Consider the following 16,436-nt stretch of genomic DNA (forward strand, 5'->3'; position numbering starts at 1 on the left):
TTGCATTCACCCAAAAACATGAAATAGGAAGTCCTGTGCCAAAATGATTTTGAGGTTTTGAAAAAAAGAATTACAGCTACATGTATATTTTTAACCAAAATATTTAATGGTAAAAATTAAACCCCTTGGCTGGTTTAATTAATAGCACCTTTTGTTTGACGCTTTGCATTACTTGTATATACTTTTAATTTACATACTTATATATCTCATGTACGATTTACCATTTTATTTTGAGATAATAAACTGATTTGGATTGAGCTGAATTGACAAGGAGCACAATGCAGGCATAACCATAAGTAAACAGATGATGTTTATTTCTCCATATCTGCTGATACTATTTCTGTTTTCAGAACCCCTCCTATGCTCTGCTCAAAATAAATGGAGAGAATGAAAACTGTTTTTTTTTTCAAATTTAACATTCATTGAATAATACAATTAAGGTAGGATTCTTCTCACATTTCTTGTATTTAAAAATAAATGAAATTTTCACAGAATCAAGAGGACAATATCACTAAGTGATGGTATCAGTGAGATTAAATTTGACCGTTTAATATTAGAGGTAAGGTCAGGTCAAGGTCATTACCTTTTTCCTGGACATTAAGAATAAAACATTACTGTTTCCAATCATGCGATCCCTACTTGTAATTCAAAAGATTGAATGTTTTTCTTTTTGCATAAAGATACTACCATATAGGGCCTATAAGATGATATTACCAAATTGACATGGATAATTTAAATAAAATGGATATTTGCTAATCCGAATTTCCCCTACTTTTCTTAATTTTTGAGGATTTATTAGTTATTTTTATATGCTCCCTATATTAAATTTTTCTAATCTTCACATATAGTAAAGTTGTCACATAAAGGTACAAAATGATACAAAAACAAAAAGTTTTGATAGTTTACTAAGAGAGAAATAACACTTTTTACGGATTTTTGGTTCAAATCTGTACTTAGATTTGAAGCAATTAAAAGCCAACATAGTTCTAGTATGTGTGAAAAATCTTATTTATTTGATATATTTTGAAACTTTAGTCCCTTATTATTAATTTAACTTACATTTGAAAATTTCGTCTAGTCTTTGATTGCGTAAAAATGATAACTAAATTCAATGTTCTATAATAATTTTGAGAGGCAGAAAAGAATATATTTTCATGCGCCACTATTCCGCCAAAAATATAGTCCCTGCTAGTTTTCGAACACAATTTACCATTTCTATTTAAAGTTGTGTAATTGTGATGAGGAAAGAAAAATATGGTCTTTTAAATCTCTTACATCTAAATATATGACAAATCAACAAATGTACTTTGAATATTCCATCTTGACAGAAACCAGAGAAGAATCCTACCTTAATGCCATGAAATATAATTATCACACATCTAAATATGGTGCTAACTTCTCCAACGTATTCAATATTCAAACAACAACCTCCTTCAAAGACAACGCTTTGTAAAATCTATGGTCGATAAAAATAATCTAGATAGCAAATCTAACATTTTTTTTTTTTGGCTGACGACATTCACACGAATCGTGAGGCATTTATATGCTAAATTTGACATCGAAATATCCCATTTTTGCAATTTTAATACATAGAACTTTGCACAGATTTGTTGGATCCCCAATTGTGGCTTCTTCGCCATTAAAATTTGATATCAAATCTGAAATTCTGGTGGTCCATTTTTTTTTAACTTTTCACGGCTTTATTTTATGAAACATATGGAGATAACGAACAGTATTCAAGATCGAAAGTCCCCCAAAAAATACAAAATAGAAGAAGAGCAAACACGGACCTCCAAAACATCAGATGTGGGATCAGGTGCCATGGAGGAAAGAGTATTCCTTGCCGACTGATCATGCCATGATCGGGAAATAACGAAAAAATCCGTCGTCAATATAGTGTATTAATAATTGATTAACAATCAGTATGAAAAACGTCAGTCAGCATTTTACTCAATGATAAGTTGTATTTGCTGACAAGATTATTGTATCGCCCATAAAACTTACGAAATGATTACTTTAAACGAGACTGCTGAAATTCTTGTTTCATCAACTTGTTTGTCAATAATTTACCTCTTTAAGAAATTGTTCATACATAGGGCATTCTCTTGTGTATCAAATCAACTGAGATATATAAACTCCGTATGCAGGTGATGAAGGTATATTACTGCATAAGTAAGGGAAGTTGACGATAGAAAAATTAAAGTCATCACGTTTATCATAGAGCTTGGTTGTTAGATTACCATTAACGTGTTTTTCAAGTAAAACATCCAAGTATGAAACAGATGTCTCAGACTTTGTGGTATCTTTTATCTCAAGCTCACCAGGATATATTGTATCGACATAAGAATGGAATTTACGATTGTTAATTGACAATATGCCGTCGATATATCTAAATGTCGAGTTGAAGGCCACAGCAAGTGTTTTTTTTTTTCTTTTGACGCATGATTTTGCACAAATCCTGCTTTATATGAATACAAAAATAGGTCTGCTCATAACGAGAGACAATTGGTACCCATGGGAATACCAATAGATTGTTGGAAGACCTTGTTTCCAAAAACAACTTTTTTATGTCAATTTCAGAGTACTTGTATGTCCAATTTTTTTATTCAAAATAATTTTGCAAATGACCATTTACGAGATGAATATATATAAATTTATTTCTTATTTTTTTTATCTATTTTTTTAAATTTAGGAAAGTCGAATATATATAGTTCATCTCGTACAAATAATTTCACATAATTGAAAAATTAGTACACATTTACTTATTTCACCTATCTTTTTCACAGTTTAAATCTTATAAAAACAATTTTAAGTTCAAGCTCATGTATTTTGAAATACGGAAACTTCTCGATTTATGAGCGAAAAATTCTCCAGAAGGACGTTAAACAATACACAATCAATCAATCAATTATCTCGTAAACTTCCTTTTTTAAAACTGCATTTGAACAAAACAGCGAGGGTTGATCGAAACGTTATTTAACAATTGCTTCAAAAGTTTTGACCACGTCTTTACATTTTAATTTTTATCTTCAAATTTCAATTCGATATAGGCAATGCTATATGATACAACTCCGTGATTTTTTTTTTGAGAATGCATGTTTTTTTTTCCGTACAAATCGAGGCCCTTTAAAATCATATCCTAATTTTACTGCAAAAAGATACTACTTTCTAAAGAATGGATAAAAATGACAAGTGTAAATGACAAGAAACCATGAAAAACCATTTGGAAATTTTATTATTTATCAACCAATAGTTTATCAAAATTTTTCAAATTATTATGCGTTAATTATGTTTAAAGTTAATGAAATAAAATTCAATAATGTCAACAAGGTTGGGCACAATTCTCCTTCCAGTAATTGATATGCTAAAAGGTGCCTCTTTTTAGTAATAAAAACATTTCTGTATACGAAACCCTCTATTGTCGTGTTTGCTTTGAAGAATAACAGTACAAGAATATTTTCCTATCCTTTAAATACCCTTTGTAAAAAAAATGTCTGGTTTTTTTTCGCCTGGTTATACAATATAGCATTGAAACAATGTGCTATGTTAATTTGTGCGAAAAACCGTTTGAGTTTAGAAACTGCAATGAGCTGTATATTTAATAAACTATGCTAGGTCTCGTCTTTGAACGTATAGTAAGGAAATTCTAAATACGATTATACACAAGATCTACCCTAAAAAAAATAAGAATTTTTGAAGAAAGATTAGCTATTTTCAACGTAACAATCAAAATATGTATAATTATAGATAAATTACATTTTGGTGAATGAAATATATGGAGATAACGAATCGTATTTAAGTTATAGCAGAGAAGAAATTAAAAGTCTACTCACTCTCCCTTTCGCTGTTTTAAAATCTGGTTCTTTCCAAAGTTGTTTGAGATTTTAGATTTGAAAGACAACAATTTTTGTATATTACTGACAAAAGCTATTATTTTGTAGTGAAAAAAGTAGTTCCTGTAGTAAAAAATACATATATCGTACTTTGAATTTATTTTTGTCAAAACAGCCTTGAAACGCTGAGAACTCTATTAATTCTAAAGTTTTATATAGATTTTCTACAGGATTTTCTGTAAAATACCTTAAAGAAGATACTTTTAATTACCTGCTTTAATCTTTTGATTTTTTTTTTTGTTTGAAATCCCATTTCATTATTGCATGATATAATTAATACATATGACATTTACGGCCTTCCACAAACATTTAGAATGATAATTTGATTTATGTAATTTTTCGAGTTGATGTAGACATATTGTACGTCAAAGGAGAATACATTCTGCATAATTTAGTGATTATAGCTAAAGTTTGTTTTTTATCGAAAATATCTAGCTCATGTCAATAAAATACAGAACTTTTTAATATGATCAAGCGTACAACAAAGAGTAGAATATATTATGCTAATAAGAAAGGAAAATTATTTATCAGGCAATCTAGATCTGCATATTCAGAAAAATCAATATGAATACATTAAACATATAATATTAGATCAAATCTACATTAGGTCCCTAAGCATATGTAATGATATGAAACTCAAATCTCTTTTTTGATCAAATGCAATTTTAATAAGCTTTTTTGTCTGTTTTTGTTAAGTTTTTTAATCTAAGCAGATTATAGATGATACAGATATGAAAAACTATATATACAATTTGAAATAATGTTATGAACAAAACAGAAATAGTTTGGGGGGATAAAGATTTTTAAGAGAAAAGAAAATCTGAAAAACCTCGCCAATTCATTCTGTATTTAAAAAGAATATAATTTTGTGTAGGAAACGTCTGGAAACTCAAAAAAAAAATCATCTTACTTTTTTTTCTTTCATTCGTCTTCTTCCTTATAGAAGATTGATTGATTGACTGTATATTGTTTAACGTCCCTCTCGAGAATTTTTCACTCATATGGAGACGTCACCGTATGCCGGTGAAGGGCTTCAAATTTAGACCTATACTCGGCACTCAGGGCCTTTGAGCAGTGAAGGTTCTTTATCGTGCCAGCGCCTACCGTGACACGGGACCTACGTTTTTAAGGTCATATCCGATAGACCAGTGACTGTCACTTCTAGTGCAGAGCGCTTGGCGAAGGAACAATCACTACCTATGTTTACGTCTTAGGTTTGACGCGGCGCCGCGCGAACGAGAATCGAACCCGGGCCCTTATAGAAGAAAATCCATTGAAAACATTTTACTGCGTGTCAACTAGGAAAGTCAACTCTCTAATCCTAAGATTAAAACTGTACATTGATAATCTTATTTTTATATCAATTTTTCAAATTGTTTCACGAAGTAATTAAGAATATACATATTGAACACATCGGACACGATATTTCTGTATTGATTCTTCAACTTTTCCCACTTAACTGTTTATTTAACTTTTTCATCTATAAAATTTGTTTTCAATTATCTAAAATAACGATATATTGTTTGAAGAAAACGTACACCAACAAGTAATTGAGAACCGTTTGTAAAATCTGGACCACCAATGTGTGATATCTTGTCTGATTTTGACACTTGTCTGTTTGAAAAAAATACCGTTTTAACATACGTATAATAACCCCAATTATTTTCCTCTATGTATGGTTTTCTTATTACATTACGTTTTTTGTAAAATTTTCACGTGTCAGGGATCTTGATTGATCAAAACTAAAGTAAGACCATTTTTTCTGTGCGCAATATCTTTGGCAAAATTTTATACTATGAAACATATGGAGATAACTAACAGTATTCAAGATCGAAAGTCTATAAAACAAAACAAAATAGGAGCAGAGTAAATACGGACCTCCAAAACATCAGAGGTGGGATCAGGTGCCATGGAGGTGTGAGCATCCCCTGCCGACCGATCACACCCGCCGTATTCTCCTTGTTATGATCGGAAAAGAACGGGAAAACCCGCCATCAATTCAGTAAATAAAAAATGGACTAACAACTAGTATGAAAATCGTCAGTCAGCATTTGACAAGGTATTTGTATCGACCATAGAACTCACGGAATGATGACTTTAAGCGAGCCTGCTTATTATATAAAAATTGTTAAAGAAAATATGAAGGCAGATGTAATGTTGTACTTGTGCTTGCCTAAAGAACGTATCCAATGGTTGGATGGGTCTTTTATTTTTGAATTAATTCTTTATTTTGAAATCAAGAAAATAATTTCCTACCTAAATTTGAATAATGTTTGTGATGGCACAAATAATACTAAGATATTATAGATGGAATAGAAAATGTCAAAATCTTTTTTTATTATCCTCTAGTCCACTTATCCCAAAAAATTTTTCAAAAAATGTGTATTTTGATCATAATTGTATGTATTCTTTAAGAGGCAGCACAGGTCCCTTTTTCTTGGAAAGAAAATATCTTTGTTGCAAATTTCAGCAAATTCTATGAACATTCATTTATAGAGTCACGTTTTATTTTCATAAAGTTTATTTATTTGGTCAAAAAGACAGATAATATAGAAAGCTTGGATTAAAGATCAAACCGAACATTTATATTCTACTGAATTTAAGAAGAGATAACTTACCTTATTGCAAGCACTTAAAAAGAAACCTCAAAACAAAGCAATCCTTTCCTTTGAAATCAATGTGTTGTTTCTCCACGACACAGGAGAACAAAATATAAACTGTGTTTTGATTGGCTCTAATGATACCCTGAGGTTCCCGACAGGCTACTCATCATCGCAGGAAATAAAAAGGAAAACTAAATTCAAATCCTTAATTTTAGTTTTTAGATCTTTTATAAAATAGACTGTTGAAAGTAAATATTATGAATATTTTTTTCAATAATGATGATTATTGCATCTGAATGATTACCTAATGGTGCAAAAATATTTTCTTTCTATAGTATTGAGGAAGAGGGATTGGGGTCAGCCTGTCCATTCAACTGTCTGTTCTCCAATATAATGTGTATCTGTCCCATTTTATTTCCAATTTTCATCTTTCATAATCTTAGAAACAAAGGGAACTCAGACCATCTTTTTAAAAAAATAAATGTTTGTTTGTCCTCTCCCGACTCAGGGAAAAATTATTACGTCGGTAGGTAGGTCGGGAAATTGTTTTGTTTTGTTTTTTCAGAAAATTTTAGCTTTGTTGACGGTATTAAAGGAATAAAAAAAAATGTTCTGAAATGTAAAAAAAAAAAAAAAATTGGGTCAATCGGTCAGGAGATTTGTACTAACCAATTTTTTTAGCGATTGCCTCGTGGACCAGAGGAATGTCAATGTCGCAAACAATGTTAAGAAAAGTTCAAGGGAACAAATGATCAACATCGTAAATCTTTTGCCCTTTCCCACTTTAAAACAAAGGCTGGATATATCCTTTAGGCTAATAATAACACAGGGCCAAAGTTCAATGTGATAACTAGAAAACGTATTAATAAAAATCCTTGGTAACAAATTTGTACTTCAGAGATTAAAAAAAGAATATGTCTGTGACAGTCTTTAAATTGGCCAATATCATATTAGAACTAATTATCCTCTTCTCTGAAATTTAACAATTCATCAAATTTACCCATATGAAAATATTGATTGATTGATTGTTGTTTAAGGTTCCTCTCGAGAATTTTTTACTCACGGAGACGCCACCACTTGTTGTGTAAGGAATAACTGCCAGCACTAATTCGGTTTATAGACTTATCCGAAGGAAGCAGACGCTTTTTGTGTAAGGCCGAGACTGTAACCACTGTGCCACGCGGGTGACTTTATATGGAAAGAGGAATGAGATATAAGCAATTAGAAATTTTGACATAAAAATAGAAAGAGTAAAATAATTTTTATTATTTTTTTAAATTGATACATTGAAAATAATTTTCTAAAATATTATGTTAAAACTCTTAAATTCCTAGAAAACATATTTAAGATCTTCCTCAAAGGTCAGAATGTCTCTTGTAAGAAAAAAAACGTCCATTAGCGCGAGTTCTATATTTTTTTCAATGAAAAAAAATGTAATACTTAATCTTTAAAAAATTCTGTTTACTATGTTTCCATATTAGCAAATGTACACTGAGCCTTATTATCAATTTAAAAGAGTACCCAGCATTTCCTTTGAATTCTAGAAACACCAATAAATTTCCAAAATTGGATAATTTTTAGTCGAAAAAGTCACCCGATCATCGACAGACAATTTAAGTAGGTCGGTCTACAGAACTGGGTTTTCAAAAATATCGCTCGACGTTGGAAATGAAACTACGGCCTATCGATTGTTGTCCGACTGAAAAATATCTTTTATTTTTAATATTTCAAGACATGTAACTCGTTCACTTTATTGACTAAGATATCAACCTGGTATCACTTTCCCTGGTTAAAAATTTTTAGGCTTGCTGGTATTTGATTTTCAACAATCATAACACACTTATATATAAGTCATTAGTGTCATGTGTTTCATGCCTGAGTGAGATGTAGTCTATAAAGGTCCATAAAATGAACCTTTAAAAGATCCCATCTGGATATTTTAATGTAACTTTAGAAGGGCCTAAGAAAATTGAATATAGGGTAAATATCAGACCTAAAGCTATAAGAAGCCTTACAATTCAATTAATGTTAATTTTCTCTCAAATCAGGAGCACCAAACTGACCAGAGTCTATTTGTTAAAACAACATGATCAATTATAAAAACTACAGTGTTTGTAGAGGAAATAAAACAAGATATTATGGGCTTGGATTTATAAATAATATATAATTTTAATAATTTTACTAGACTGAAAAAAAAACTGTTCACCAAAGAAACTTGAATCAGAAAATTGTTGTTTTGTTCTTAAAATACAATCAGAGAAACGTGTTCTGCTACAAAATGCTTAAGAGTAGGGGATCTGGCTGTGGGGTCATAAAACTTAGATGAGCTCACTTTTGATCTCAGCCTCACTTTTACCAAGGAAATATATACATGTAGTGGAAAAGTGAGACTGAGATCAAAAGTGAGCTGGTTTAAGTTTTATGGCCCCCAGGCCCGGAGTAGTAATACTCTCTATATGTGTAATATTGCAGTTTAAGACATATTCAATTTTATTAAGATTCTTTTTTTTTTGTTCATTTCATTTCTGAATTTATTATAATAACTAAGAAATAAAATCTTATTTCCCAATATTTCCCAGTTAAGAGAAAATTTGTAGTATTTATCGGGACGGGAAATACTGGTATTTACCACTGGTAATTCCCACCACTGGAATACCCTGGCCAACCCTGTTGTAGATTAAGAATTGGATACTGCAGAGGAAAAAATATTTTATTGTTACAAGTCCTGTTCCTTTGTTACATAAAGTAAAACAATACTTATCATCATTGTGAATTTTTCAGATAAACTTTTTGCAATTTTTTAATGCGTGTGAAAGTAGTTCATTTTAATGTTTTAAAAAACATGGAGGGAATTGTAAGAGTGATCTTATGTATGAACACTCAAAAAACACGAGAGGAAAAATTATCATCTATAGAAGCATGATGTTTATTCATAAATTGCCAGTTATGTTTTAGATTATATATGTACGATGTCTGAGGTAAAGTTGAATGATAGACTAAAACTATTTTTTAATATAGATTTCTCTTAATATAACACAAATGAAACATCTCATTTGCACCTAAAACTCTCCATGGCACCTGATACCACCTCGAGAATTTCCCGGGGGGTCATAATTGATACCCTAGAAAAAACTTTACTCTCTTTACTTTTCTTCACTGAGGACACTTAAACCACGATAGTCATGTTCCTTTTGTTTCATATGAAATATGCAAATCAAAATTAAATGCGGAATTTCACAATCAAAGAGGTATAAAGCACGTTTTAAGAGAATATTTATATCCGTCTTTGGAAAGAATGTACTTTCATCATGATAAACTGTCAAAAATTAGACACTCATTGGTTAAAAAAAAGTTAAGTCGGTAAAAGAAAAAGACGTAAAAGAGTCGTGCTAGTCCCGACTGTTCCAGAGCGTCCAGAATCTAGGATCCTGTAGGATCCTGTTTCCATTCCCTAAACTTGACATATTATTCAACGTAGTCAACAAAGGGTAAGTTTTACATTACATTTGCAAATAATTTAAATTTTAACGCTTTTACTAATTTCAGGATATCTTATAAGATCTCCAAAACAGCATAAAATAACAGTTCGTCTGAAGAATTTATGCATATATGATTGCTAAAGAAAATGTTGATGTTGCCTTTTCTTAATGTCAAAAATTGCTTTCATTTTTGTTTGAACACTGTTTATCCGATGATGAGAAAATAGTGCTAAAACTATGTTTGAATATGGGTAGTAATTGAAACTTAAATTAAAATTTTTGTTATGGAATTCCGAAAAATAAATATTTTAAACATACATGTATATTTAAGAATAGTATCTTTGTAGTCCATTCTACCAAAACCATGCAATTGCCAACCGAATCATTGGAGAATCCATGTATGTTCAGTAATTTCCTGTAAGCACATTATATACTAGAACTTTTTCCGGTGTGCGGTTTTTAAAAATGTTTTATTTTAAAGCAAAATTCATTTGAAATTTAACGATGGCACAGCCATACGGGAAGTGTTATATTCGTTATCTTTTTTACGATTGAGATTGCGAAGTCTGTTTTTCTGAATTCTTATTGGAAACACAAAGTGCATTAGTTATTTTGTGAATTGAAATTGAAATATAAGTTGATTAGTTACAAATACAATTATGGATATTGATAAATATAATATAAAATAATATCAGAATTTCCATTATATATTATCAAAAAAGTACGATTTTCATTTCCTCTTTCTAGTTGTTACATTGTAGGAAGGCTTTAATAGTAATCTAACAAGCATGCTTTAAGATAAACAAGATGACTCTAATTTCTCAATCATCAACTTCCCTTACTTATTTAACACTTTACCATCATCATCCGCCTATTGAGATTATATCTCTTAGTGGATTCAATACGCTGGAGATGCTTTACGTATGAACAATATCTAAATAAGATACATTTTTTAAAAACAAGTTGATGAAAGAAGAATATCAGCTGTCTCCTTTAAAGTCATCATTACGTAAGTCCTAAGATGAAAACAATTATCCTTTAAGCAAATACAATTAATCGTCGAGTCAAATGCTAACTGATGTTTTTCATACTAATTTTTTTGGACATTATTTACACACTGCATTGTCAAAGGTGTTTCTCCGTTCTTTCCTGTTTATGACAAGGATAACACGGCGGGTGTGACAGGTCGGCAGGCGATGCTTACTGCTCCGTGGCACCTGATCCCACCTTTTATTTTTTGGAGGTTCATGTCTGCTCTGCTCTAATTTTGTATTTTTAAATGGAGTTTAGAGCTTGAATTCTGTTCGTTATCTCCATATGTTCCATGATACACCGTGTACGGCGTTATTTTATATGCAATCAAGAAACGTGTAACAAAATCTAAAGTTTTCTATTGCTTGACTCATAAATAATCTGATAAAGATTTTTTTTTTAAAGTATAAATATATAAGATGCAAAATGTATTATACATGTACATCAGTTAAATAAATTAATGACTGAAGGGTACCAGTTCAACTTTTAAAAAGAAAAATCCAGATTTTTTTTTTACATGATATTCATATTTAACTATCATCAGGGATATACACCGTAAATGTATGTACAATTGCTGTTATATTTGAGAAACCTTTCTGTATCTTATTTTCAATAAATTGTGGAGTTCATATTACAATTTCTAGAGACATCTTTTTTAACAAAGAAGGATCATAATAACTTCTTGGGAGGTATTTTCTCTATGGAAATTTTCGCGCAGCTTGACAATGTTCCTTCACTTCTTAAACTTGATTTTACATTCAGCATGTTAATTAGCCACAGAAACCCTTTTATGAAAATTTGAACCATAAAGAATTTTGTAATTTGTTACTTTGAAATACTTTGTATGCATAAGCTCTGCTTATAATTGTCTTCTCCCTAATTTTTTATCCGTAGCCTTTTTAAGTGATTCATATTTTCACAGTCGTCCGTGTGGCACAGTGATAAGAGCGTCTGCTCTAGCTCTCGTAGCGAGGTAAGTAGATGATTCTTACGTCGCAAGGTTCGAATCCCATTGTGGAGACCGGTCCTACGGATGAGACCGTATAAACCGAGATCCCGTGTCGAAGTAGATGCTGGCACGAAAAAATATCCCTTCCTGTTAAATGGCCCTGAGTTCCGAGTATAGAACAACATTTTCGGCTCTCAAGCGGCTAGTGGGGGTGTCTCGGTATAAGTGAAAATTCTCGAGAGGGACATTAAACAACATCAATCAATCATTTTTCAACATATACACGATTTGATCAGTAAGAATCTCCAATGAAGAAAAAATCACGTAATGATTTGCAACATTATTCTAGCTTTCATTATCTCATTGAAGGTTACAAATTCTTAAAGAACTGTAGAGGTATTTTTCCCGCGTGGAATTAAATTACGCGCTTTGTACACGGTCATAATTTCTAGTCAAAAATGTGTCATGGCATAATTAAAGATCATTAAAGTCCAAGAAGTCCCTGTTTTTTTACTCGATGATTAAACATATTTTTTATTCAGCAGGTTAATGACCCCATAGAATAAGTACTTTTACAGTAAACTATTTCTGTGAATTATCATCTCTGAAATTTCATTAATTTTCAATGGCCCCAGGCTACGTTTTGTATGTAAATTTCAGATATGAATGTATGCTTTGATTTTATTCTAAATAGAAAAATGCAATAAGTGAATTGAATTTTATTACTTGATATGGATATTTTTAAAAAAAAAAAAACTCAAAATAAATATTTATTTTATTACTACATATTTTTAAATTTATTTATTAACCTGTCACTCTATCTTAAATGAATAGAATTTTTTTGACAATGAATTTAATGTGCATCAATTTCCACAAAACATGTACCAAATTTTAAAAATCATCTGTAATTCATTCAAATATTTTTATTTCTCTGTTGATTACAATAACAAATCAAATGTGTGCAATGTAAGCTTCAATCAACTTAATGGCCATATTAAAAAAAGTTCCATTAAGAACTATAAAAAGACTCTTGTATTATTTTGTTTAATCGATGGTTTGAATAAGATAAGATACAACGAAGGTACTAGTTGCGCCCCGTTATTAGAGACCTATTTTTATATTCATATGAAGCAGAATTTGTCCAACATCTTATACGTACGTGAAAATAAGATTCTTGCTGTCCGCTTCAACTCGACATTTCGATATATCAACGACGTATAATCAATTAACAATGGTCATTTCCATTCCTATGTCGATTCGATATATTCCGGTGAGCTTGAGATAAAAGATACATACAACTTATCAATGAGTCAAATACTGACCGACGTTTTTCATACGAATTGTTAGTCCATCATTTATACACTATATTGACGACGGATTTTTCCCCGACCATGACAAAGAGCACACGGCGATTGTGACCGGTCAGCAGGGGATGCTCACTCCTCAATGGCACCTGATCCCACACCTGATGTTTCGGAGGTCCGTGTTTGCTCTGCTTCTATTTTGTATTCTTTAATTGACTTAGGAGCTTGTACACTGTCCGATATCTCCATATATTCCATTATATACCAAAATTATACCAATTCTTTTGGCAAAACATTTGGCAAAATATTTGGCATTAAGAATGAAAATGACTTTCAAAACAGTTTCAGAAATTTATACCTCTTGTCAACCCAAGCACTTACATCTTTTGGAATTATAATTTAGATCTTTACTTAACATCTTTATCTTAAACATCTACAAAAGTTAAGGTCATTTATATATCAATATACAGTACATTTCCAGATAATTGAAGTGAAAATACCCGTGTCATTCTGAAATTAACGATACACAATCTAAATTGTATGAAGCAGTCAAAAACCGTTTCTACGATAAACAAAATGCAGCAAAAAATTGTATGACAACTCTTAAAAGTTGGAATATAATATTGCTGTATATTTCAGTGATAGGAAAGACAAATCAAATTACTTGTACAAAAACGTATTTCAAGATTTTTTGTTGGATAAGGTTATACATGAACTGAATTTAGTTCTAAACCTGTTTTTTCACTTGTTATTTCTATTGATCCATGAAAAAGCAATGCAAACAGCTGCAAAATATTGAAAGAATGTGTTTTTTATTCATTTTTTAAATTTTATTTTCATGTAACAGTTCTACAACTCTACAACACCTCTTACGTTATTTTCTTGCAGAAAAGAAGGCTTTCACACGTTATCCAGAGGACGCTCTCTTCTGATGTCTTTCTTCTAGAACTAAGCTGATGTTCTCTGATTAAACCTTTCATCATGTCAACAAATTCGCAAAGCCGTCTTCTGCGTCGCTTCTTCTTCTTCTTCTTCTTCTTCTTCTTCTTCAAGTGCTTATTGGCGATTGGTATCTTCCATCCATATAATTTCATCTTCAGTTCAAGTTGATGAGATCGAATGACATGGATAAAAAAGAATAAATAATATAAGTAATCTTAAAAACAATTATTTAACCTTTAAAAAATATTTACCTTGTTATCTGTGTGTAGAGGACTTTATATATTGTATAATTATTATGTGTTTAATTGAAAAATGTTTGTAGTTAGATATAAGATATTTTTCCAGTTTGAATTCTGCTTTGTTTTCTCTGAGATTGTGAATAAAGCACATTTGAGTTATGTCAGTCGTGAAATTAGTTAGAGTTTATTTTTGATAGGTATATTTTAGGTAAGTGTTCATATGCAATGGCTCGAAAATTGGGAGTAAGTATGAAATTTACATGTGTACTGAGCTTCAGTAAGGACATTTATGTATCTCAACACTAGATTTTAAAAAAAATGTAATAATTATTGCTGAATGGACTACTTACTAAAAATTGTAACTAACTTTTCACGACATTACTAAACTAAGCAGCATGGCTATTCATTTGGCTTAAATTATGAGACTGATCAAATATTCACAGATAATTTATTTTTTTATAATTATTATTTGTTTTATGAATTAACAGGGTTTTTTTCTTCTTACTCTTTTATAGGTATACATTATTAGAAAATAATAATTATAAGAATCATCATATTCTCCATAATAATATGATACAATTCTATAAAATATTTAATGAGAAAGATATTTTTTTCTTTTCGTAACAAAATGTTTCATAAAAATTTACATTTATTAATTGTTTGTCGTAGGATTCCTCCTTGATATTTCTTTTGGCAATCAAAGAGATACATATAAATTTTTTTGATACCAAATAAACAGCTCTCAATGAAAAGCCTCTTCTTATCATCAACCATTTGAAATGGTAGGTAAATCAATTAAAGACTTTGCTGTGTATTAGAGGTTTTGACTCTACTCCTTGGGATTAGTTTTAAATTCATTGTTCACCTGTTCATATTTCATTATTAGTACCTTCAATTCTTTAACCAAAACACAGTCAGTAGAGTGTGAAAAGATTCAGTCAATGCATGCATTTCTTAACTGAACACTGTAAATATTTGTTTTTTCGTCAGCAGAATAAGAATTTAAGAAAACGTTCATAAATTTCAGGAAATACATGAAATTCCTGATTGCGCATGGTTACTGTAACAAATGCATTACCCTCTTCTTTTTGTTATATTTTTGTTTGTTGCTATTGTCGTCGTTGTTGTCTCTAGCATTTTCTTTCGTTTTTTTATTTCTTTTTTATGGTTTTTCGTCTTGCTTTTTCTTCCTTGCCTTTTCCTAGTTTACACGTACACTTAAGGAACTCTAAACAATGTTCACCAAAGAGCTCTATTTGTAGATTAGTTTTATACCATTAGACTGCTCTGTCCTTAGAAATAGGATTGAAGTGTTACTCCTGTTTTTGTTGTTGTTGTTCTTTTTTACGGTAAGTACGGTAGTCATTCTTCTTATGGCGATATTGGCACACCTTACATATATCTATTTTTTAAAGTGTCTGGAAAAGCTGACTACACAGGGTATTTCCTCTAAGGGTATGACAAATTTAATTTATTATATCAAATAGTATTGAAAATTAAGAAATTCATTTAAATATTAGGTTTTATCAAGCTTAAAAAATTAATTATTGATTTAAAGTATTCTTGCACTTAAGAAAATTACTTTCGGTTTTGGATTGCCTTGTATATGAAAAGTAAGATGTTATCATTCTATATCTATTTTTAGCAAATTTCGTTTTTAGTAAATTAATGTATATGAAATGCAATAAAACTTTAAAGCATATAGAAATTACTTGGTGATTAATGTATTGTGACCAAAAAGAAGCGAGAGAAAGAGGGAGATAAGGGTAAAACCATACGTACATGTACAATATTTAAGCACAAGTATAGGTATAAAGTACTTTCATTTTAAAATTCATGTTTTTAAATCTGTCAATTTTTCTTCATTATTGTAATCTATGCTTTTAGAAATATCTGGTAACCAAAATATTATAATTATAAATATTGGGTTTGATTATTTTCCGCTAATCATTTGTGCATATTTTTTATAGATAACCCGTGCAATATCAAATCCTC

Source organism: Saccostrea cucullata, unplaced genomic scaffold, assembly GCF_032062105.1.
Source record: "Saccostrea cucullata isolate Sc308-1 unplaced genomic scaffold, CSIRO_AGI_Scuc_v1 ctg1342, whole genome shotgun sequence".
Classification (NCBI taxonomy): domain Eukaryota; kingdom Metazoa; phylum Mollusca; class Bivalvia; order Ostreida; family Ostreidae; genus Saccostrea; species Saccostrea cuccullata.